The sequence below is a fragment of the Panthera tigris genome, chromosome F2 (assembly GCF_018350195.1).
Source record: "Panthera tigris isolate Pti1 chromosome F2, P.tigris_Pti1_mat1.1, whole genome shotgun sequence".
NCBI lineage: Eukaryota > Metazoa > Chordata > Mammalia > Carnivora > Felidae > Panthera > Panthera tigris.
This window is the reverse complement of record NC_056676.1, coordinates 61997448-62024104: the sequence shown is the minus strand read 5'-3', so window position 1 is coordinate 62024104 and position 26657 is coordinate 61997448. Positions and strand designations below refer to the sequence as shown.

The following is a 26657-nucleotide window of genomic DNA, read 5'->3' as shown; positions in this document are numbered from 1 at the left end:
AAGTAGAAAGGTCACTTTGCTGTCCTATAGGAACCAACTCCCTCCCCACCCCAAACGTCTTCCAAAATCAAATGTGAATGTCTCTGCTTTATCCACAGTTGTGAATAACTGCTACTGTTACTTCCCTTCTTTAGTGTAGATAATTAAAACCGATGACCTTAAGTGCATGCCTTTGTGTGTTGTAGAGTTGGGAAATGATTAGCAAGGATACTGTAGATATTTGGCACTAGACATTTTAGTGGAAAGAAATTGCATCTCCTAGGAAATTGGTCGATGGTTGAAGTTTGGTTTGTGAGAAGAGTTGGAAATAAGTGAGCCCTGTTATATTTAAACCTCCTCCATCTCTGATGCTACACAGACATCTTGAAAGAGCAAGGGGAAAAAGTGTATGAAGGATCTTCTTTAGGAAGATAAATAGCTTGAGTGGGATCTTTTTAGAAGGATGGTTAAAATATTAAAAAGTAGAGTGGAGGAAAAGAAAATTGCTGGTATTTGTCTGATTTTAATTCAGTTTTAAACATTTCCAGATCATATTGCTGGTCTGTTTTCCAATAAAAAATAAAGTTTTATTTAAATCTTATATGATTTGATTACTTCTGAAGTATTTGGAATGTGTGATACTGTAGTAATTCCTGAATTTCACGTTGATAGCATTTGCTTTTGCCTCTAGATCACTTTATATTTGCTTTGCTGAAAGCATACTTCACTGAGAATAAAGTAGTCTATAATGACCCTTTTCTCAAGCATAGTCCACATATTGGAAACCAGATTCATTTGAATTATCCAGATCATCTACAGTGTAAGGTGTTAAGGGGATTCTGAGTATTTTCACGTTGACATCATATTTAGAAGTGGACAGACCAGAAGCCTTAGTAGAGCTCAGGCAAGGTATTTATTCCCTTTTTCATGGAGGACCCGAGGACAACTGTGTTTGCTGGGCAGACAGAATTAAAAGTAAGTACCATAGTGTGATTACTACAGATGTACAGTGTTACAGACACTGAACCTTCCGTGCCACAGTGTGAACTTATTTTGTGTGTGTACAAACACCTTTAAAGGGTTTTTGTTGCCTTAGAGGGTTATTGGAGGTGCAAGTTTTCTTTTTTTCTTGAGTAAGTAATTGAATGTTGGGTAAACTGACCTACTCTAAATAAAAAATCTGTTAGAAATGTATAAATTTAAAGGCACTCAGTAATGTAAATTGGTACAACTTTTCTGGAGGACAGTCTGATAGTAGCTATCAAAATTTTAAATGTGTGTAACTTCTGAGCCAATAATTCCCTCTAGTAACTTGTCCTAAGAAATAATCATCCAGATGTGCAAAAATGCCTACAGGACAATGGTCACTCTGGCGTGGTTTATAATATGAAAATGTTGGGAACAGCCCAACTGTTCATTCCTAGAATGCTGGCTAAAGGTACTATGTATATTCATGCAAGGGAATAGGATTCTGTTCCTCCCTTTATAAGGGTAGGAGAGACCTGTGGATTCATCTTAGTCTGTTCAGTCTGCTGTAACAAAATACCATAGACTAGGTGGCTTATAAACAATAGAAATTTATTTCTCACAGTTTTAGAGGCTGGGAAGTTCAAGATCAAGGTGCCACCAGAATCATTGTCTGATGAAGCCCCACCTCCTGTTCAGGTGGCCATTATGTCACTGTGTTACATGGTGGAGAGGGACAAGAGTGCTCTCTGGAGCCTCTTTTAGAGCACTGATCCCATTTATGAGGACTCCACTGTCATGACCTACGCATGTAAAAGGGCCCCACCTCCTAATACCATCACAATGGGGGTCAATATAGGAATTTTAGCAGAACATAGACATTCAGTCTACAGCAATATTTATGTGGGAACATAAGTGTGATGATACTTTAAAGTGAGGGGAAGAGAAGGACACAGTGTGTATAGCATGTCCCCATTTATGTAAAAATGTCTGTTTCTGAATAAAGACGTCACTGAGTCTGGAAGAGTTTATTGCACAATATGAACAGCGGTTTATATCCGGAGTTGAGATTATGGGGGAAAACCTTCTCTTCACTTCTGTTTTGAGGGGTTTTTTTCTTTTGTTTTTTAAAGATATGCATGCTTTTAGGTGTATTGACTTCAAATCCCTTTTCAGATTGCTCTATTTATTAACTTGAGTAGCTCAACTGAGACTTTCCTATTTGAGTCGATATTGGGCCTTTTAGGGTGCTGATTTCCTCCCATGGCTTCCAATTCTTGTTGGTAAGTTATTTGCCAAAGGAGTAAGTTCGTTGGGGGACTTTTTGCCTATATGTGCCTTGAGTTGTGGAGACCATTTGGTGTGGTGCTTTTGCTTGTCTCCTGTTGAACTTTTTGAGATGTAACAGCTCTGACCAGTGTTACATTACAGTTCAGTTTGACTTTGGATCCCTTTGCTATTGATTATGCAAATCAAGTGGTCCTCCCCCATCTCCCCATCCCATATGCACTTTCTTGTTTGCAGGCTTCACACGAACCTGGTTCCAGCTTCCCGTCATGCCTGTGGGCCTTGCCACTTGGAGTCTAGCCATGCTGGGTTTGAAACCAGTCCCTCTCCATGTCACCTGTCCCAGATCCCAGCAGGCATAGTGACCTTCATGCCACCTCATTGCTGCGGTTTTCTGACACCTAAAAATTTCTCTTCTGTGACTTCAAGCTTGGCTTTACATCAATTTAGAGATTGATTTTCTAGTGCCTTTAAGTTCTAGAACCCAAGGAATGGGAGATTGTAGCATGACATGCTTAATATACCATCTTGACTCTGAAATTTGTGTTACTTTCATAATCTAAAGATACATCTCTCTATTTTATGTTCTTGAAATAATTATCTTTTTTGCTTCTCTTAGAATGTGATTTTGGAGCCATTGACTCTAATCCCCAAAAGACTAGGACTCTCATTCCAGAAAGACGTGGTTTCTGCCAGGAGATGCCTGTAGCTCTTACCATAAGAGAAACCAATGGAGAACCAAGCTCACTTTTTTAAAATTTATTTATTTATTTATTTTTGAGACAGAGACAGAGCACGAACGGGGGAGGGTCAGAGAGAGGGAGACACAGAATCTGAAACAGGCTCCAGGCTCTGAGCTGTCAGCACAGAGCCCGACGTGGGGCTTGAACTCACGAACCATGAGATCATGACCTGAGCTGAAGTCGGATGCTTAACCGACTGAGCCACCCAGGCGCCTCCCAAGCTCACTTTTAATTAAGCTTTATAACTGGGCAGCAGTGAGTCTAGTTGGAAAAAAAAATGGAGCCAACTGAAATGTTGGATCTACAAAAGATACTTACCAATGTAAATTCTAATTGCTTATGTGCACTTGGGACTCGAGAGAGTACACATGCCATCAGGGCTGCAGTTACAAGTTCAAGATGGGAAAGAAAAAAAAAAGAAAAGCCATGTTAACGGTTAATTTTATGCTACAGTTGGATTCAAGGCAAGAGATAAGAAGTATAACATTTTTATCTCCTATGGAGGTGCAAAAATTATAAAGGTACACATATGGGGGAACGTACAGCCACCACAGATGAGAGCCAAGGTGACACAGAGAAGGCACAGCCTCTGTTGTCCATCAACTTATTTTTATTCTTAATCTTTTTACCATTGTAGTCACGGAGGCCCAAGGCCAGCTCCTGGTCCTGCAGACCAGGTATATGCCCACATAGAAGTTTCCAAGGAGACAGTCCTATGAGAGACCAAGGTCCTTCCTGGAGAGGCCCTGGCCTGAGGTTTGTTCCCCCTTTTCTCACAAGCCGTGGAGATGGAGCAGCCAGAGAGAAGGTGTACCAGTAAAGTAGAACTTGACCTATGTTGTGAAATATGGGTAAAGCTCAAATATGCAGCAGTTAAGAATGGAAGCAATGAAGTCTAAGTACCTTGAGCCAAGGTTTGGCAGCAGACTTCCTCAGGTGTGCTCAGCAGCAGTCTCCTTAGAGTCAAGATTCATGTTTTGGAAACAGGTTAGAACAATACGTTGGAGCCAAGTTTATGGGATGTGAATGCTAGGATGAGGAATGTGAGTTTGTTTTCTGCCTGCACTGCTCAATATGGTAGCCACTAGGCATATATGGCTATTTACATTTATTAAAACTGAATACAGTAGATCTACTTCCTTGGTCATACCAGCCAAATTTCAAATGGGCAGTTGCCACATGTGTCCAGAGGCTATTGTTTTGGATAGCACAGACCTAGAACATCACAGAAACTTCTATCAGCCAGCACTGTCCTGATCTGTAGAAAGCTATTGATGAGACACTTGGATGGCTCAGTCTGTTAAGCATCTGACTCTTGGTTTCGGTTCAGGTCATGATGTCATGGTTCATGAGATTGAACCCCTTGTCGGGCTTCATGCTGACAGCACGGAGCCTGCTTGGGATTCTCTTCCTCTGTCTCTGCTCCTTCCCAACTCTCATGCAGGGCATGCCTGCATGCTTGCTCATGCTCTCTCTTTCTCTAAAAATGAACTTTAAAAAAAAAAAAAGTTACGTAAGTTCTCTGGGTATAGGAGTAAAATGAGAAAACAGTATTGTTGACATTGTCTCTAATTCTTGTCCTTGGGTCTTGGAGGACGTGTGCATCAGTCATAAGAAAGGTTGAAATAGGAGTCTGTTTTGAGAATAATGTTCCCAACTGTTCTGATGGTTGCGATTTCCATTTCCATGGCAACTCTGGCTATGGCATAAATCAGCCTATCAGCAGGCAGTATCCTGCCTGTTCCCTGTTGGAATTCTGGGATGTATCCTCACCGGTGGCCTAAACACAGCATTGGGAAATGAGAAACTTTTGCCTTCTAGACTTGATTTTCTAGGTGCTCACAAGGAAACTCCCTTTCTGTGTTCTTATGCCTATAAAATAAGGGTTTCCTACAGTTTGTATTTTTTCTTGCCAATGATTCTAATTTGCTAGAGTCTGTAAAGTGGCACAGAGTGATAATCAAGAGTCTTGGTGGATTTTTGAAGATGGCATTTTGAGTGTCCCTCATACATGCATGACTGCCTTGTATTTTTTTTTTTTAATAAAATACGTATCCCTATTTAGCAGCTAAGAAAACAAAGCGTTCAAATGAGTTGCCAGAATTTAGTTTCTGGCTAACAACTAGAGAAAGATGGCATTCAAGTGTAAGTCAAATGACTCCAAACCCAGGGTTTTTTATTCCCTTGACATTAAATGTACAAATGACTTATTTATTGGAAAAGAAAATATAATCTGTTATACTGAGAATCTGGCCGGCTGGGCTGAAAATGAGGTTAAAAAAAACACTGCACGTGATCTGTATTCCTCAGAGAGAAACACAGAAAATCTTGATCTCTGTTTTATATAAGGGAGAAGCAATGCCAGCATCTAAAACAGTGAATAATTGCCTGCATTTGGCTTTGGGATGCATTATGTGAATCTTTGGCAGCAGATAGCCTTTTCTCATTAGGCTAATATTAGATTTAGTTTGTATTTCTTTGGCACCAAGTTAAAGGAGCTGGCCTGGAACTTGGTGCTGGAGGCAGGAGGAGAAAGCTTGGTGCTTTGGATAAGCCACAGGCGGATAAATGAGAGTTGACTGGAGATGGCTGGTGGACGTTTGTAACTCTGAGCAAGAAGCATTCCTTTGGGATTAAAATAGAAAACTAAAAGAATTTTGACTTGGGTTAAAAGGTGAAGGGTGGATTGTACTTAACCTTGATCAAATTACATTGCTCAGCTGCCTCTGAGAAGGTCTATGGCAATTTGGGGATAGAATGATCTAATTCTTGGCTCTCTGTATTTCTTGGCTTGGGGAGGAAGCATGTCTCCAAAAGAAGCTGCCAATCCAATATAATGTCACCAATGATATGAAAGGACATAATGCATTGGAAATGTAATGAGCACACACTTTAAGAATTGTCAGAAGGGTCAGAACAAGAGAGGCAAGCCAGAATGACTTCATGCTATGTGAGTTCCAGGGCCCCAGCACATATATACTGGGCACTTGGAAAGCTCTCAGGAGAAACTATAACAAGTCCATATTTGAAGAGGTAAGCATTTATTACTGAAGTATCAAGCTCTTAAAAGCGTAAGAAATAGGGTGTATTTGCACCAAAGATTCATGGTATGATCAACAAAGAAGGAACCTTAGGGAGCATCTGACCACCTAATTTATAGGTAAGGAAACTGACTCTAGGCTTCTCCAAGATTTGGAGGCCAGTAGTGGCCCAGTCTAGTCTCAAATATAGTTCAATACATGGCCAGTGCTCTCCATTCTATCATGCTGACAAATTTATGTGAAACAAGTTCTTGGAGCCATTTGGTTAATGGTACTTTTCTGGTGTAGTAAGACTATGATGTGTGCCATTTGAAGGTACAGAATGAAAGGTGCTGCTCAGGAAAAGTGGAGCCCGTAACAGCAGGTGGATCAGAACCAAGTTACAATTTCACTGACCATTTTGACATAGCAGAGGTAGGCCTCTGGAGGAGAGGGCATTTGAGTTCTAGGGATGGCCTGTCTGATGGCTCTCTGCCCCAGTGCTTTTCTTTTCCAGTCTGAAATGTAAAGATCAGTAACCCACTATGGAAGCAGTTTAAAGAGTCCTTAACAGAACTGAGTTAAGAACTGAGTTAAGAACCTCAGTCAGAACTGAGATATTTCAGGAGAGTATGCATCTACATGAAGGCAAATGTATATCTTGGGCCTGAGAAAGAGACAAACATAGGTGGGACTCAGGACAACAGTGAGCTTTTGCTGTAGTTGTGATGAAGAATCCTAGTCCTCAATGACTGAGGTTGGAAAAGCTTAGCACTTAAGGGCCTTAGTTAACCCAGCTGAGTAAGCTTAAGAAGCAGGTAAAGCGGAGTCACAGGTTCAAGTGTGAGAAGGAGTAAGATGAACATTATTAGAGGGCTGTGGGAGAAAGCAGGGTTTGGCCTTTGCCTGCAACCATCGCTAAGGGCTATTGCTAGTTCTTAGGGAGGGGCATTACAGTTTAGCAAATACACATCTTCCCAGAGCACATACAGTCTGTCTGTCTGTCTCTCTCCCTCCCTCCCTCCCTCCCTCCCCCCCCCACACATACATATGCTAAAATACCTTCTTTATAAAATGCATGTTTAGTAAGGTTTTTAAGTGAATCTTTGCTTTCCTTGGTATCCTACGTTGTAGTTGCTGTTGAGCTATGAACACCTCAACTCAGGTGACCATTTAGAACGGGGTTTGCAAACTTACAAAGGGACAGATGGTAAATGGCTCTGCACTGTTAGAGGGGAGTGTTGCTATCCCCATGTGACTTTGAGGAAGTGGATGCATTTCTCTGAGATAGTCAAGTGGTGGACCTGTGGCTGAGTTGCATGTCTGCATATCCTCACTGCTCCATATCCTTCAGCTGTGCCTCTGCCTCTGGGGGGTGCTAGGCATCTCAGCTTCTGACGCTGCACACCCAGTATGATGGAGAACTGTGGGGAGAGGGGTGGGAGGTAGAGGGGTACTTCAAATCATTTTAAAACACTTTTTCTCTTCTCTATAACTATACAAATGAGCACAGTGTATGTTCTATTTGGACATAAGTTGCCAAAAGTTTATAGTTGGAAAGGAAAAAAAAGTAGTAAGTAATCACTTAAAACTACCCTGATTTACTCATACATTGAGAAAGATTTTGTAATGATTGAATTGGAAAAAGAGTATTCCACTATGTAAAAGAAACAAAATGCCAACTGCATACGCACATCTGTTGTACAGAGATGGAGTATTCACCAATATATCCTGTTCATTCATCTGCCCCTACAACCTATTCTGAAAGCCACACATGTTCCATCTCCACTGTCCTCACAGGTCCACATCACCATCTCCTCTCCCGTGGACCACCTCAGAAGCCCCTTAACTGGCTTCTGCTTCACTCTTGTCCTCCTGCAATCATGCTCCACACAGCAGTATTGAATCAGAGGATGCCATTCACCTGCTAGGCATTCTTAATGGTTTTCCATAGCACTTCATGAATTTAAATTTTTACTTATCGTGACTGATAAGACCCTAAGACCTTTGGGCTTTGCTTGCCTTCTCAACTTTGTCACATGGCAGGCTCTCTTCTGGTTAGTTGAGCTCCAGACATACTTATCTGTTTCCTGAATATACCAAGGTCATTCTGTCTTGAGAGCATTGGTACTTGTCCTCCCTCCTCCTGGTTTCCTCCCCTTCATCATTGCACAGCTGATTCTTTGTCATTTAGGTCCTAGCTCAAAGCTCAAATGTGCCTCTCTAGAGAAGCCTGACCACCCTAACTAAATTAGTTCCCCAGTCACATTCTGACATCACTGTCCTTCATGGAAGTTCTACCTGTCTGAAATCCTCCTGTTTATTTTCTGTGTCTCCAGTAAAATTGAAACACCTTGAGAGCAGTGGTCTTGTCTGTCTCATTCCCTGCTATAACATCAGTACCTGCTACAGTGTCTAGCACATAATGAAGAATGCATTTTTGATAAACGAATGAATCCGTTGATGTGAGACAGAAGTCTCTTGCCTCTGAGTCCTCCTCTCTTTTGCCTCATCGTTAATTCATTATGTTTAGCCTCTCTACAAGCGAACAGAAAGATAAATCTTGCCACATCCTATAGTGGTTGGCCATGTGGGGGGAATAGTTTTCTGAACAGTTTTCTCACTGAGTGATGAGTGAGACCTCATCCGCAGGGTGAGCAATGAATACTTCCATAGCCAATCAACTATTCTTCATCCTCAAAATCTAGATTGTCTCTAAGCCAGAGAAAATAGCTTTTTGCAGTGTGGCAAGCATTCTAAACTTAGATTCTCCAACCTCCATGTCAGGACCCGGTAATCTCTTCTACCTCCAGGGTTGGCCAAGATTTCAGATGGCAAGGTTCTCTCACCCCCACGCATAACTCTCTTTCAGCATCCTCAGCATAAGCATCTGTTGACTCTCCCGATTTCTTACCCTATTTTCTTTTCTTTTTTTAATTTTTTTAAGTTTATTTGAGAGAGATGGCGTGAGTGGGGGAGGGGCAGAGAGAGGAGACACAGAATCCAAAACAGGCTCCAGGCTCTGAGCTGTCAACACAGAGCCCGATGCAGAGCTCAAACTCCCAAACCATGAGATCATGACCTGAGCCAAAGTTGGACACTTAACCGACTGAGCCACCCAGGTGCCCCTCTACCCCCATTTTCTTGAAGTCAAAACCGGAAGGAGACGGAAAGCAACAGCTTCTCCTTAAATGATTAAGAACTTTGCCTTAAATTGAAAATCAGACCAACAGGCACCAATAAATACCTAAAACATTATTTTCAGTTCTTAATGAATTAGAAATGGCTTTTAAATGTTGCTTTCACAGGTAACCTTAGACATATGCTATCATAGTCTGCTTGGGTTGCTATAACAAAATATGCCTAGTCCATACTAGGTGACCTTAAACAGTAGATCTATATCTCTCAGAGTTCCAGAGGCTGGGAAGTCCCAAGATCAAGGTGCCAGCCAGTTGATTCCTGGTGAGAGCCCTCTACCTACCTGGTTTGGAGAAAGATAGCCTTCTGGCTGTGTTCTCACATGTTTGGGGGAGAGTGAGCTCTTGTCTGTCTTCTTCTTAAAGGGACATTAACCCTATGTGGTTCCACCCTCATGATCTCATCTAAAACTATGTCTCAAAGCCCCATCACCAAATGCCATCACATTGAGGTTAGGGCTTCAAGATAGGAACTGGGGAGGGCACACAAACATCTGGTCCATAACATATACTAAACATGCATTTTGGCTAAAAGCTAAACGGCTGAGTGTTAAATCATTATTTGGCTGAACTTGAATATCACCATCATAGAATGAATATCTTGCTGGCATACAAGAATAAACCTGAAATATTAATAAGAATGCCTATTTATTACAACTTAATTAAAATTATACCAAGCAGATTCTGTTAAAAATTGGCATTGTGGTAAGTGGTAATAATTTCTCAGAGCTGTCCGCTCCTGTGGTTTTTATATTGTACATTTATGATACTGAAAATGTGCTCTCTCTCAGCTGAGGTCAGTAATGGAGCAACCTAAGATTTTTGTCAAGCTCTGTCATGACAGGGTCATGCTAATGGTGATATTCCCCCTTCAAGTCATTAAGTTTTCTCCTTCTCCAGTAGTACTACTAAAATGAAGGCTTCTACTCTTGGGCTTGCCATCTTGGTTGAAAGTCATGAGGCAATTTCATTGAAACAGTCCCATAAACTAAAGCTTTGGGCTATACTTGAAAAAGATGCTTTTTTAAAATTTCAAAATGAAGCTTAATTTTGTTGCTATCGCTTGTGGTTTTTTTTAAGCAACGTTTTCACAATATTCATTGTAAAGCAGGATTCTCAACTCAGCAGCCAGAATGGTCTAGTTAATGTGCGAGTCAGATCATGTTCTTCATCAGCTTCCCGTTTTCCTCAAAAGCCAATGTCCTTCAGATGCCCTACCAGGCCCTGCGTGATCTGTCCCCTGGCACGCCACTCATGTCATCTGCTACCACACTAGCAAAAGCTCAGACTGTTCCTACGTTAAACCGGGCATCTTCCCACCTCAGAGCCTTTGTACTGGCTGTTCCCTCTGCCCACAATTCCTTTTCCTCAGGATGCACAAGCTGTGCTCCTTCATCTCCTTTAAATCCTCACTGCTCAGCCTTCTCAGTGAGGTTTACATGGGCTCTTCTATCTAAAGAATGAACTTTTTCCCAATGCCCCTGATCCCCTCCCAGCCCCAGTATACCCATCACTTGCTAAAACCGTGTACCAATTCCTTATTCACATTATTATCCTACATCACCATCCACCACAGTGTAAACTCCAAGGGCAGGGACCTGTTTTGTTCAGTAATCCCTATGACTGCTAACCATGCCTGGTATGTCCTAGGAGTGCAGCCATTTTTTGTTTACATGAATATTTGTAATAATCGGTATACATTCATCATCTGGCTGATAAACTTTTAATCTTGTATGAAGCAAACCAGGAGAATCTTACTCTAAGCGACATGCCTAGTTTTATTGGAAAGGGAATTTTCATATAGGGACAATAAACCTAAAGAACACCCCTGTTTGTGTTACTGATGATGCCATGGTGATGAGATATGTAAATAACTTGTAAGATCAAATGATAATAATTGCACACAAGTTTGAGGTTGCCAAAAACACAGTTGAAATGGCATTTGGCTACTTGGCCTGCCAAAAACCAAGGTCGAAGCCAAATCCTAATAGCAGATTTTTGACCAAATGCTACAACCAAAGCTGGACTTAGGCACCTCCTCATTCTTAATATAATTAACCAGTTTAGACCCTAATTGGTCACATGTCTACCTTCCACACTGTGTAATCTATTTTGGGGGGGAAATCTGATACCAGCCTTTCACATGTTGTAAATACACAAAAAGGGTTAACCCTACAAAGGCCTGGATAATAGTAACCGCTTGCAGGTGGCCAGTACAGGCCAGAACTATAACAAAACAGAAGAGAGGAAGATCTCAAAACTTGGATTTGTTATCACACAGACATTCTTATACAGGATATGTGACTTCACTATTTTGATTTATCTTCAAATTACATCATAAAGCTCGCCAGGCTCTAGGGCCTAGGTCTGATCCCTGTCCTACTACTTACTAGCTATATTACCTGGGGCTCATTTCTTGACCTCTCTCTGATTCAGTGTCTTCATCTACCCAGTAGGGACAATCCTTGTATATACCTCACAGTATGGTTGTTAGAATCACTGCAGTTGATGTATATGGTGCTTAAAACAGCTTCTGGCATATTGTAATCATGATGTAAGTTTGCTACTATTGTTGTTCCTAATATCATCCTCCAGGTATTTTGGCCAGATAGATTAGAGAATACTTTTTTTTTTTTTTTTTTTTTTTTTTTTTTAGCAGTGGGTTTCAAATTAGGTGCCTATAGCCATATTGGATTTATCAACAAGTTTTGTTTGCCCACACAAACTTAAAGTTCAGATTCAACAGTGGAAAAACCCAGAAATTCTTTATTTAAAAGCTCTAGATTTTCTACTTCTCGAACTTAAAAAACCTGGAAATGATAAGCCTAAATTTACACCAGCTGCAGCTGTCAACTGTTGCCCCTTTTAGTTTGGTTCTGGCCCTCTTTACTCATTGTGTTTCCAGCTAGGTTTCTCTAAGCAGTTTAGTTTGTGACCCTTGATAAACAGGACCCTGACATCGTATAAAAGTCAGTTAACCTTTTCTTATTCTGTGAAAATGGCTCTTCTACCCTTAAAAAATGTACAGGTCATTCTATATTCAAAGTATCTATTGGACCCCCTCTCTGGTGATACTATATTGAGCAAGACAGAAGTAGAAACTGGATCTCAAACACATACTTGATGCAAATTCTAATATATATTTGGAAGGAAACCAACTGAGGTCTGAGAAACTGTTAAAAATGTTAAAAATAGCAGCCATGCCCAAAGAAGCAAGAACACTTCTTGGGAGCAAGAATGCTTCATGGAGCTAGGTCAGCTTGTGCAAAGACCCTCAAGTACAGAAGACTGTATCCTGCTTAGGAAAGGAGAGAAGACCAGTGTGGCAGGTTTACAAATGGCTCAAGAGGATACTGGACCGATTGTGTGATTTTTGTCTGAATTTTATACTTAGTGCAATGGAAATCCTTGAGAGACTTAGGAAGAGAAGACTTGAGCTGTTCTTCAGAGTTGATTGGAAGCAAGCAAGAGTAGAAATGGGGAGACTGGAAAGTGACCGTTGAAGTTGATGGCATTGACAGATGGTGGTGTGTGGGTCCGGGGTGGAGTCAATAGAAATGGAGAGAGGTAGGCAAATTTAAGTTCATTTTGAAGATAGAATTGGTGAGACATGATTAGATAGAATTCATGAGGCAAGGGAGGAATCAAGGATAACTTCTATGTTTCTGGTTGGAGTAGCTAACTGGACATTGGTAAGATAGGGAAAATTGGCAAAGGAGGCTGTTAAAAAGGGGAAGCTTTGGGGGGGAAAATCAGAAATTTCATTTTGACCGTGTTAATTTTATAATTTCTCAGTTATATCCAGAGAAGATAGCAAGTAGGTTATTAAACTTGGGAATCCAGATTTATGAAGGAGGTCTCAGCCACAGATAGACTGGAGGCCGTATCTGTCACATTGTGCATGAGTGAGAGAGAGAAAGTATAGAAACCAAGAGTTTCTCCATTGGTCCTTATCTCTAGGAGGTGGTATCTCTTTGGCTGCTCTGCTTCTGTTGCTGCTTCTTTGATGGTTATCCTTGACCTCTTGTCATTGCACTTTGAGCTTCAGGGCTAGACTGTTGAGTTTGTAGGGTGATGGTAGCAGAATAAAAGGCCTTTTGTAGAAACACAGCTCCTCCTACTTTTTTCTGTCCAGCCTAATTTTGACCTCTCTCACCCACAGTCATACTTGCCTACTGTTAATGGTTTTAAACTTCTAGTGAAGAGGCTAGTGCATATGGTCAGTATTCAGAAAAGGGGAGGAGTAGGGTTGTTGGGGATGAGCTGCTGATACAGTTTTTAGGCTTTAAGGCTTACTAGCTTTGCATATGGATGTGAGAGTGTGTTTGCTTTTACCAGTGCTGTCATGGGAGAGGACACTTGTGTTTGTTCACACTATCTGCTTCTCTCCTGTGCTCGTGGAAGTCTGCACTTTCCAATTTCTTAAACTGACTAGTTCTAGACATTGGCCTTTGAGAGAAAGCAACCTGTACTAAAAGCAGCAAAACCCTGGTACAAACTTCGAACTCCCTCTTTTCTTTTGGGGGAGTATGGTGGCTGCATGTTCAGATGGCAGAGCACAAAGTCAAAAGAACTTTGATCACTAAGTCAATGGAGGACAGCTACTCAGGAGCTGAATTGTAGCTGACTTTCTGTAGAAGCAAGAAATAAACTTGTGTCCTGAGGTTTTGAGGGATGTTTCTTACTGCAGCAGAAGCATAGCCTAACCAGGTCAATCTAGGTGACATCTGGAACAATGCAGTAATGCTTGCTCAAAACATAAGCTAATCAAGGGCAGGCATCTTGCTGAACCTCAGGCCAAAATCAACCCCCCAACAAAGATGGGTGTGCTTAACGATTACTTACAAGTCAGTATTGATCATAACTTTCTTTTTAACAGAGTCTATCAGTGTTCTTTTTACTCTCAACTAGTGAACTAAAATTAAGTCTCTATTTGAAGATTTTCAAGCTCTTCTCCTGGGTCCCAGTGATTGCTACCAATATAGAGACATTCTGGGGCATGTGTGTCCCTAGTGCCCCATTTTGTGTTCATATGTAATTGACAGCAATTAGCCACCATTTCCTTCTCATTTTGATGCTGTGATTTCCTTTCATGTGGTTCTTGCTTTCTTCTAGCATGTGTCACAAAATGCTCAGCGCTTGTAACTGGCCTGAACTGTTGGGCTTAAAAGGTAGAGGTGAGTGTTTTTTCCAATGTCCTGTGGGGGAGGGGCAGGAGCTAATCTGCTTAAGCAATTATTCTGTTTTGGAAAAGCTGACCTATTTTTCCCTCCTGAATGCAAATCTGGGCTGCATCTCTTACTGTTTACACGTTGACTTTCTGAGACGCAAGTTCTTCTCCTTGAATGACCTCTTTCTCTCTTGGGCTTACATGGCTACTATTTATCGGCAACATCTGGGGTTTAGTGCAAGGAAGTTATTTACAGCAGTGCTTATTAGTGCACTTCTGTGAGTCATGGGAATTTCTAGCCAGTGCTGCCATTTTGTTGAGGATGGCCCCCAGCGGAGCCCTGAGATTTGCAGCTAGTTTTCAGGAAGCAGAAGGCTTGTGGACCTTGATGAAAAGTTAGAGGCTATAGGGGAAAGGAATGGTTACAATTAGAATGGACATTAGGAATTTTGTAATCCCACCCTTTCATTTGACTGATGAGAAACCTGATGGGCAAAGAAGGGAAATGACTTATAGCCGCCTGTAAGAAATAAGTTAGAGATGCAAGCAGGAGTCAGGTTTCTTTTGTTCTCATCGTGCCTTTTCTTTCTTGGGACTTTATTCAATATTTGTCCAGGATGTCTACAGAAAAGAAGCTTTCTTGGATCATAGATGATTACTTCACCGTAGATTATTGTTCAAAGAAGAAAAATACAAGAAAATCTTAGTTAAATTTGGATTTTTTTTAAATCCCTGACATTTGAAGGGTTTCTCCCCCTTCCTTTTAGGGATCTTCTAGGCATCAGCTAGTGAGGAGAACAAGCAGTTGCCTTGGGCTTTGTGCTCTGGACATAGATGGTGAGGACTCCTGCTGAGCCTGGAATGGGAAGGACTTACATCTCCAGCCGCTGCTAAGGGACTCCTGAGCTCATGTGTGTTTTCCACTCAGTCTTTTAGAACATGTGCACTAATTGACACGTACCACAGCATATAAAATATGTATGTCAGACTAATGGTTTAAAAAAAAAAAAAAAAAAGACACTGGTGAACCCACCATCACACTTAGAAAAGCGTGCTCACTTTTAAACTCCTCTTCTCTTGCGTTCCCTGGAAATGGCTGGCTTCCTTAGCTCCATCTTTTTTGGGTTTTTTTTTCCTTGTTTTCTTTCTATATAATGTTATGGACTAAACCTGTACATATATCCTCTATTTTTAAGATGGCCATGAGTCACAACAGTCTCTCATTTTTTAACTTCATTCCTCAAATAGAGTGATTTTTCAAGATTGACATCAATGCTTTTCCAGTCAGTCTCACTGTTGGCCTTTCTGGCAGTGTCTGCAGGTGACAGCCAGATCCTCATCTGCAGGACTGCCTTCTCCCCAGTCCCCCATTTTCAGCTGCCTGGTAGACCGTTCCACTTGGACTTGGTGCGGTTACGTCAAGGGCAGGGTCAAAGAGAACAAAAGAAATCTCTCCCCTTTGACCACCAACCTAATTTATGAAAATCTTTTTAATCTTGAACAAACCTCTCAGAGGAATAATTTGTGTCCCTTCCCTGTATTTATTGCATCATCCGTACTTTAATTTCTTGCGATTTGATCTCTGCTATGTTGCTGAAACTATAGTCTCCCAAGTTATCAATGAGTTGGGTTTTTCTACCTTTATGCGCCTTGCCTCCATGCACATCCTTAGTACTTCTCTGCAGTGTTTTACATTGTTGGTCAATTCCTGTTTGTTTTTGGAAATGTACTTCTCTCTTAGTCTATGAAATACAGCTAAAGCGTGGTTTTTTGGGGGTTTTTTTGCCTTTTTTCTCCCTTTTCCCATCCTTTTTTTTATTTTATTTTTTATTTTTTTACATTTATTTATTTTTGAGAAACAGAGTGAGACAAACCATGAGCAGGGGAGGGGCAGAGACAGAAGGAGACACAGACTCCAAAGCAGGCTCCAGGCTCTGAGCTATCAGCACAGAGCCCGACGCAGGGCTCGAACCCACGAACCGTGAGATCATGACCTGAGTTGAAGTTGGACGCTCAACCGACTGAGCCACCCAGGCACCCCGATTCCCATCCTTTTTTTAATGTTTCTTTGTTTTTGAGAGAGAGAGAAAATTCCAAGCAGGCTCCATACCACCAGCACAGATCCCGATGCAGGGCTCAAAACCCACGATCTGTGAGATCATGACCTGAGCCCAAGTCAGATGCTTAACCTGAGCCATTCAGGCGCCCCATTTCCCTCCTTTTTTGAATGGCCTCTTTTGTTTTTCTTTAATCTTCAAATGCAGTGATTTACAAGTCTGTCATAATCCTTCTCTGGTTGGTCTTGCCGTTCCTTTCCTGGGGAGTGTTTCTGCACATGACCACCAGATCCTCCTCTCCAGGCCTGATTCCTTTCCTGAAGCCACCTTCATTTTCCAGTGCTGGTGGACAGCTCCGCTTAGACCTCTTGCACAACATGAGGGAAGGCTGCATCCTTCCTCTAGGAATATAGGGTCCTTTGACACAAAAATCAAGGAGGAAAAGCTTAATGTATACTATATTAAACGGCAGTCCAGCCCATTACTCACAGATTTTGTAATTTTCAAGGAAGGTATTTCTTTTTAGAAATGCTGTACATCTACGTTACTGGATTAACATGACTTCTCTAAAGCATTTCCTTTCATACTGAATTATGGGTACCAATTTCTATATTTATAGACTGAGGAGGAATTAATATCTTTATAGCTTTCTGAACAAAATTTATCAGCTAGTCCCATGAACCATGAACTTTAATACACTAACTTCCTTGATTTTGAGTCAGGTTGAGACTTGCACCTGAGCATTTTGGCTTCTTTCACTGAAGAAGACAGTTTTAGGACAATGATTATATCCCCTAAGTTAAAGTTGGGGATATTTATAAATAGTTTTAATTCACATTTCAAATTGACCCTATGGAGGAACAGTGCAGATTTAAACTAAAATACAGAACTGTGCTTTTCTTGAAAAATTTTTCTTATCACATGAATAAGTAAAAGGATTTCCTTGCTATGCATTATCTGATGTTTAAATTTTTTAAATATTGGGCTCAAAATCTCATTTCATTATATGTGTTCTTATAGTTTCACTTTTACTGTAGTTGCTGCTTTTTTTGTTTTTGTCCCTAAACTAGGTGCAGGTTTTAGGGCCTGTGGCTTAGTTTTTGGTAATTTTGCTACAAAATTTCAAGAACAAAAAATAGTATGAGTACTAGGAAAAATCACAAAAGTTACAAATTTGAAAGAGCTGGCAAATACCACAACCGTCCCAAAGTCCCCAAAAAATCCATTTTTATTAACTGATTGACCTACCTCTGTAATACTTTTTTCCCCTTTATATTTTGACTGCTTGCTGACAGATTGCCTTTCCTAAATCATTGATTTTTATAATATTTTCATAACAAGATTGAAAGGATAATTGTCTTTTTTGTAGTATGATTTGAGCAATGATTTTGTAGTATGTTTGAGCAAGATTTCTTGATGGTATTGATATTAGGGTTTATATCATGTGACCTCTCATACAAATGTACTTTCTGGTTACAGGAGTGCTACAGGTTTGAGCCCTAAAATAAGAATTATGATAAATTCTATTTCCTGTGATTCCTAGAAACACAACTTATTTTTTTTTTTTATAATAGTAGTTGCCAAAGTGTCTATTCCATAGTTACCTTTGACTTGGTGTTTATGAGAACTAGATTCTGAGCTTTCAGGGTTCCATATCTAAATATGAGAAGAATTTTCCAAAAAGTAGCTTCCTGCTTCACTACATCTCAAAGCTTGCTTCCTTTACTGCACAGGAACTTCAGTGCCAAAGGCTGTGGTCTCATGACTGAGTCCCTGCAGGTGGGAGTGGGCACAAAGTATTCTTGGAAGTCATTTCTACATGGAGACACCTCCTAATAACTATACATGGAAGTCAAGTAACCATATGGTACCTTATAGACAATATAAATACGTCCTGCTCAACCCAAACAAAATGTGATTCTACTTAAACTTCTCCATAGCTGGATCCCCCAAATGTCTGTGGATACTCCAGTACTACCGACATGAGGAAGGTGTGTCAGAGTCAGAGTAGAGAGACTGTTACCTTAGTTAAGGTAAGGTAACTAGGGTAACTGTGGATGAGCTACCTTATCTTAGTAAATCTCATAGATTTTAATAAAATATATGATTACCTGATTCAGTTGGTAAAGCCCTTTCCTGGCCCTGAGGAAATGAGAGTCTGGAAGCTTCCCCAACTTAAGTCATAGTACATTTGCCCTATTTAGCCTTAAATGTATGTGATGATTCCTAAAAAGCATTAGCTTTCTGAATCTTAGCTACTTTAACTCTCTTTATGATGTAGTGCTCTTTGAGATTTAATCTTTAAATTTGTGTTTTAAATAAAAATACAGAGAGAGCAATCTCCCGCAATTTAAAATTGAATTAAAAAAAAAAAAAACCCCACCAGATTTGCTGTACAGAAATTTACTTAAAGGGCATAGTTTTGTGTAATCATTCAATAAGTATGCCACATGAGATTTGCTATGGGCATTACCTATCTATGCAAAGAGGGTGAGGGGAGAGAAGGTTTTTAATCACAGAGAACACTTGTCTACCAGTTGTCACATGCCATGTGCTGCTCCAAGTGCATTTCACGTGTCACCATTTGTAATTCTGGCAGAATTGCACACTAGACAAACCGAATGCCCTCCCGTTAAGAATCTCGAGAAATGCTAGACAAAATATAACAAATCTTAATGCATGATGGAACTTGTAAGGATGTAAAGGAAGTCTTGCTAAAAATGAGGAGACTAAAAGCCAGGAGGTGAGAATAAGGGAGGGGGCTATGTTACCTTTGTAGACCATTGACATTTAGGTTTTAATACTCGTGTGGGGTTAGAAGTGAGACCATGGAAACAGCCACCCCTGCATAAAATAGGGACTGTCAAAAGGGAGTATTCTGTATTCTTTGGGAGTGAGTGGTCTAAAGAGTCTTCCCATTAGTACAGGAAAGCAAAAGGAAATTTATCTGTCTTAATTTGAGTTTTGGGTAGGGGAAAAAAGGTCTTCCTAGAAGAACTTGAGTTCATGTACTTGATTTCCTGTGAGTTCAGGATTTATAATTCCCATGTTCCATAAGCCAAAGGCTAAGAAATTAATTCCCAAATTAGTTTTGTGCTAGTAATAGCCCTGGGACAAATCCCAGAACAAAAATCTACTCTGAAGGGAGTCTTTTTGAGATATTAGGAAATCAATAAATAGCTCTCCTTTCTTCTTCTCCCTAAATTGGGACCTGACTGAATTATTGAGTCAAGCAGCTCATAGTCAGAATTTCACTTCTATTCCTGATAAATCTGGTTGGGCAAGGTGCAGTATGAGCTTACACATACTTTACCATCTGACCTGATCAGCGTCTTCATTGAGCTCAACTTCGCAGGTACAGGTCACCCACACGGGACAGACCAAAGATTGTGTATGGTCTGGCAGTTATCCATGTCACTATGTAATGACAGAACAATTCACTAGTAACATATAATGATTCTAAAGTTTCATGCATTTGATAGGATAGCCTCACAATGTATTAAAAAATCACATGAGGAAACTGACAAATTCACAATCATAGAAGAAAGCTTTGACTTCCATTTCTTTGTAATTGATACCCTAAGTTGACCAGCGTTAGAAACCATGTAGAAGGTACAACAACACAATAATCTTGATCTTGGTACAACAATCTCAATAATCTTGACACAAAGTAGAATGTTGTACCAAAAATTAAAGAGTATTGGTTCTATTGGTACGTGCAAGCCAGTAAGCTGCAGGTGGCAAATTAAAGGCCGTACATGCTGTATATAACCTGGAGACTGTGTCCTCTACCCTTGCATAGAGAAAGTATTGGATACGGGAAAGATGACCTTTACAGAAATGGTATAGTATTATTTATAATACCAAAAAAAATCTAAATATCTGTGAGAAGACCAGGTAAGTTAATTCTGTTGTGTTCATACAAGGAATACTAAATATTGTTTAAAAAGATTGGAATAGAGTCACATAACCCAAAATGGGGAGGTCTCATAAACATGAGTGACAACTAAATTGTAGAATAATCTACTCAGCATAGGGAGATTTATGTGAATTGTAAAATGTAAAAAAAAAATACTGTTTGTGGATATATATATAAATAGAAGAGGATGCTAGATTTTATAAACAACAGTATTAGGATATTTTTTTTCCTGTTCATTTTTTAAAAGTGTTTACTTACATTCCAATTAACATACAGTACAGTATTAATTTCTGGTGTACAATGTAGTGATTCAACACTTAACAACAGTATTGGGATATGAGGATATTATTTTCGGTGGTGGGGTAAACCTGGGGCAAGCAAGGGTAACAGGTTTTACCACGGTGCTTTAACTGTGTTTGAAATTTTGTTTGTTTCTAAAAGCTCTGGAGTAACACTAAACATAATTTCAAGATTTTACAAATCTCAGTGAAACCACAAAGACCTCTATAGATCAGCTATGTAAAAAAGTCTACATACCACTGGGACTCAGATTGTGTGTCAAGACACTTGAGTAGTTTGGTTCACGATGTGTCCTTGGACTACAGTGCCCTTTCTGACCTACTGTAGTGTGCTCCTGCCTGAAGACTCATTTTGGATAACATCGTTTTCCATGAAAGCTGCTCTGATCTACCCTAATGCCAATCAATATTAACCTTCCTAAGTGTTCCCTCAGCATTTTGCTCTTCCTCTATTACGTCCCTTATGGTCTGCATGATTGCATATCACTATGATGTGTGTTGGTTACTAGATTGTGAATTTCTTGAGGACAAACCTGGGGTCTGTATCATCCCTAGCTATTAACGTCTTTATACTTACTAGGCTCTGAAGATCACATTAACCAGCTTTATTGACAGTTTCAATTCGACGATTGTTGTACTCTAAAAACTATTCTTTGTTGACACCCAGAGACACGCACACATACGCGTCACTCGCCAGTTGGCAAAGGTAAGTCCTAGGGATGGCCAAATACTGTGACACATGGATGGTATTTACTAGGGAGTCTTAGTCATTCCTGCCACCTAAGTCTTGAAGAAAATCACACAGCATCTGTAACTCCTTTCACCTCACCATGGCCTTATCAGCAATTCTAGAAGATCATGCTTGGGGGCATGGGAGTGACATTCTCGGCTATAGAATGTAAAGGAACAAATGTTGCATCTTTGAGAATATCAAAGAAAAAATACTCTAATTGGAATAGTTTTCCATTTAAAAAAAATTTAATGTTCATTTTTGAGAGAGAGCAAAGGAGAGAGAGTGTACAGGTGGGGGAGGGGCAGAAAGAGAAGGAGACACAGAATCTAAAACAGGTTCCAGGCTCTGAGCTGTCAGCACAGAGGCCCACGCTGGACTCAAACTCACAAACCATGAGGTCATGACCTGAGCCAAAGTCGGACACTTTACCAACTGAGCCACCCAGGCGCCCTGGAATTGTTTTCCATGTAAACATTTAGCCTTTCCTTATAAAGTGATTGGTAGGTAGATTTTGCCCCACTCTCCATTTTAAAGATGAGAATACAGATGAGCTTAACAGCAAGGACTCCAAATTTAAATTCTTCTGCCTCTTGCTCAGTGTTCTGTCCATAGTTCTTTTACCCTGACCTTTTCTAGTTTCCCATTCTCGGGGTATGATTTCTTCCTTTTCTTCTAAACCAGTGTAGAAATAACTAATGACTAAGGTGTTCATTGGAAGTCACCAAATATCAGGGACTGGTGATTGTGCCCCCAAATCATTTAAAAAAGTCTCTACTAGTGAGTTGACACAGTGCTCAAGGATCCCATCATACCTTTTACCCAATTTCGTGCTGCAGTGAGAAGGCCGCCTCATTGGTTGTGATTAGGCTACTTACAGTATAACTGACATTTTCCTATGGTTTGTTTCTGTTCAGGAAAAGTAATGATAAACACATGGGAGAGCCAGGAACCGGTCTGGACTTCATTGGCACTCTGTTATTTAGTGGCAATGGGGAGATGTACAATGTGATTTACAGAGTAGAAGAGACCTCTTATTTAAACTTTATAGTATTAATGTTTTTGAATATTGATTTGGTTGTCACCATGAGCTGTAGAATTCATTCATTTGTTTGATTTGTTAACAAAAGGCTTTCTATCTAACATCTCTGATTGTGCAGAGGAAGACAAGTTTGTTGTATGTATATCAGTAATACAGAGTGAGGCGCTGGAAGAAATCTGGGCGGCTTCACTAGGGTTGAGCAAATGAAGAGGAGGAGGACTGTTTTGGGGAAATTTTAGATATGCCTTCTGGCACCCACTCAAACTGTGAAAGTTGGGTAAGAATATCTGAGTTGTTCTATCAGTGATTTAAACAAAACAAAGAATGGAAACCAAGTGTAAAGATAAACAACATCAAGAAAGGAATTCTTCAGTGTGTACCCGGAGAAAGTTGTAATGGAAACTAATGTATAATTACTTACGTGTGGAGCTACTGTGTTGCTTATTTTGCTTTATTCTCACATTTGCTGTGTTAACAAACAACAGATGAGTGTTAGCTCTTTTGTAGTTATTGAATTACCGGTTATTTGTCTCCCAGATTCCTGATTGGTCATCCTAAGGTGTCACCATTCTCCTGCAGATGCACAGACGTGGAAAAATACGGTTATTAACTAATCAGAGTTCTCTGGAGAAACGGAGCCAAAAGGATATATAGATAGGGATCTAGCTCTGTGTGTTTTCGCTATGTGTCGAGAGACTAGTTCACGAAGTAGCTCATGTGGTTGTGGGGCTGGCAAGTTTGAAATCCACAGGGCAAGGGGCAGGCTGGAAACTCAGTCGCGACTTATATGTTGAAGTTTTGAGGTAGCATTCCTTCTTTGGGAAGCCTCAGTCTTTGTTCCTAAGACCTTTAACTGATTGGATGAGGCCCACTTGCGCTATGGAGGGTGTTTTATTAGGGTTCTCCGAAGAAACAGAACCAATAAGGGTGTGTATGTAAGATTATGGAGGCTGAGCAGTCTCAAAATATATGTAGTCAGCAACAAACTGGAGACCCAAGAGAGCTGCTGGTATAGTTCCAGTCCAAAAGCCAGCAGGCTCAGCACCCAAGAAGAGCCAGTATTTTACTTGGAGTCCAAAGGCAGGGGGACACACACACACACACTGCTGTCTCAACTGAAAGCAGTCAAGTGGAAAAGGTTCCCTTTGACTCAGGAGGTCAGCTTTTTTTGTCTATTCAGGTCTGCAGTTGTTGGGCCACATTGGGGAGTTCAGTCTACTTTACTCAGTCTATGGATTAAAAAGTTATTCTCATCAAAAACACCCTCCCAGATGTGGGAGGCACCCATGGCCCAGTCAAGTTGACACATAAAATTAACCATCATGGAGGATAATCTACTTAAAGTCAACTGATTGAGTGTTTAAAAAAAAAAAAAAAAAAAAAGTACTGTCACACTAACATGTAGATGAGTATCTGACCAAATGGTTGGGCACATAGCCTAGTCAACACATGCAATTAATCATCACATAGGGTGTACCTAAAATTTTTTCCGTTATAAAAGTACTGTGACCACATTATAAGTTATTAAGAAGGAGAAAAAGTAATATATCCATCACCCCACCAGAACTTTGTATTTTCTTTGTCTTTTTGGTAAAAGGGTACATTTTAAAGTACCTTGAAAATATTTGCAATACTGTTTTAGATTTTTGAAAGCCTTTATCTCTCATGTTTGTTTCAGTAGTCAGCGCAAAAACACTGTAATGGGAGCTGGGGCTCGGGATGCCTGTCCCATCCCTCCCGCTACTAGTTTTATCAGTTGAGAAAGAAACAGAATTCTCCTAAGCCTTGGTTTCCTTATCTGTTCATTAATAGTTTGGGCTTGACAATCTCTGATGACCTTTACAGCTTGGATATGTTACTAACCCACGATTTCTTAAAGTGGGGTAAATGTGCCACTGTTACTCTTGGCTGGAGGACTGGAGGTACTATACAGATGAGAATGCTTATTCAGTAATTCGTGTTTTCTGTATTTGAACAAAAACTACTTAGCACACAAAACCATGGCTTCCTCATTGTTCCTCAGGACAGGGTGAAAACTAGCAAAGGGAAGCATTTTAAAGAAAAATATTAAGAAAACACATGTTTTAGACCAATATGGAAAACCATTACAAACGAGTTTGGACTGTATGTTAATCTGTGAGTCTACCTTGTACTTAATGTGCTTTCTGCTGCTTTTCCACAGACCCATCAAGACCAGAGTTCTCTTAGCAGAAAGCGGTACAGATGTTCGTTTCACATCTTGCTCAACCTGTATTGAGTACAACGTGTGCCAAATACTGGCCAGGGGCAAGGATCCTTGGGTAAATGCAGTGTGGCTATATTTGGCCCTAAGTACCTTACAGTCTCATGGGGCATCAGAAGTATTGATGATGACTCACAACCCAGTATCCTATCTGCAGTAATAGAAGTGTGTAGTAGGGACCATCTCGGGGGTGATAGAGGAAAGGACACCCTGCCTTCGGGAGACCAGGTAAAGCCTGAGTATAGTCGTTCTTAACATGGCTGACAAATTGGAGGTGAGCACTCTACATAAAAGGAATAGGATGTCCAGAGGCCTTCAAGAGACTCTTCGGTGTTTTCAGATATGTATTTTGATACAGAACGTGCCTAATACAGAAAGAGCTCTCTCCCCAGTTCCTGGTGGCAAGCCTGAGCTAATCTTTCAGCATTCATGGATTAGATTCTGGAATATGTGCCATCTCTTGCTTATCTGTTACCTGACTTGAGGCTTCTGTTTTTTTATTCTTGAAGAAGTCTCAAGCAGAAGTCTACATGCCCTATAAATATGCTTTTTCAATATGGCTTCTGTCATTTAAAAAAAAAAGGCAAGAGAATAAAAATGATTTTTGGTGATCTTGGATGAGGAAAAACTTTGTATCCCTGATGACATGGCTGAGTTTGGTTTTGTGTTTGCTGGGAGCCTACTGTAAAGCAAACCGATGTGGCCTTCTGTTCTGTTCCACGTGCCAGGAGCTTGCTGGGCTGGGTTCCCACTGAGTCTGTGTAATGCATTCCTTCTGTCCCACCCCATATTGCAGATCTGCCGAGGCTGACATCATCACCTTGGATAATAAAGCCATTCCCAAATGTATTACAAGTGGAACTGCCTTAAAGGAGGCCTAGGGGTGGGGGTGCAGAGGGGCTTGCCAATTAGCTCAACGTTGTAATTTCATTTGCCTTCTTTTAAAAAAAGTCCTCTGTAGAAAGAGCAATTACACGTTTAAATTTGAAGTATTTTACAAGGCTAATTTATTGCTCCATTGCTGTCTGCCCTGCAAGCGGATCTGTTCATCTGTTCTTTTGGCAGCCTGCCGGACTGAAGTTTGCTTACCCTCCCGGTGGGCCTCATCAGGGCACCTTGGGAACTGGTGGGAATCGTATGGACTAAGCGGGTGTGGGCTGCTGGGGGGAATTGTTTGATGCGGTGTTACTCTGGTTGGGAGCAGAGTTGTGCAGTGTTCTTCTTTCTCGGCCAGGGCTGGGGTTTACAGAACCTTTCCCCATTCCAACCCCTTGCTTTCATAGCTAAATGCTGCTGGTTACTGGTAAAGCCCTATCTTAAACCTTACTCAGTCCAGGAATTTTCCCTGACCCACCCAAGGCATGGGTGAGGCCCCTTGTTACATTCTCAGACAGCACCCTGTGTTTCTCTCTCAACATACTTGTTGGCAGTTCCTTTCCTGTCCCCTCGCTGCATTGCAGGCTGTGAAGGCAGGGACAATGGCATTTCTCGAGACCTTGCTTCATGCCAGACCTTGTTCTCAGCTTTTCCATGTCTACAGTGTAGGTCGAGATCCAGTCCTGGAGCTGCGTGGCTCATGTAAACTCGGGGGGGGGGGGGGGGGGGGGCGATGAAGGAAGGCAGTACTTGAGCTGAGGTTGGACACCAGACAGCAACATGCCCTGCCTTTCAAGGTAGAAGTGATTCTCAAGTTAGAAATGGTCTCTTGTGAGCTGTGTAACTTGGGGAGCTTAACTTCAATTGCCAGGCATATAACCACAGATTAACCCTGACCACTGTGGGCACTTGACACGTGTTAACCATATTTCGGCAGTTCTAAGGTAACACGTTTTTCAAACCTTTTAACATTGCTGAAATTGAGAGGCATCTTACAATGCTTGCATAATCTGGTTTAATTGGCAAGGAGTTTTCTTTCTTAGTGATAGGTGGAATAATGATGCATCTTGGGTGTCTCAGCATTTATAAAATATGATAGCTTGCTCTCATCTATGAGGGAGAGAGTATCT

General features: G+C 40.8%; 1 protein-coding gene across 2 annotated transcripts in view; it reads left to right on the top strand.

Annotated features, from left to right (window-relative positions):
- SAMD12 (sterile alpha motif domain containing 12) overlaps window positions 1-26657 on the top strand; it is a 378717-nt gene that overhangs the window by 38654 nt on the left and 313406 nt on the right. The gene's annotated exons all lie outside the window — the stretch shown is intronic.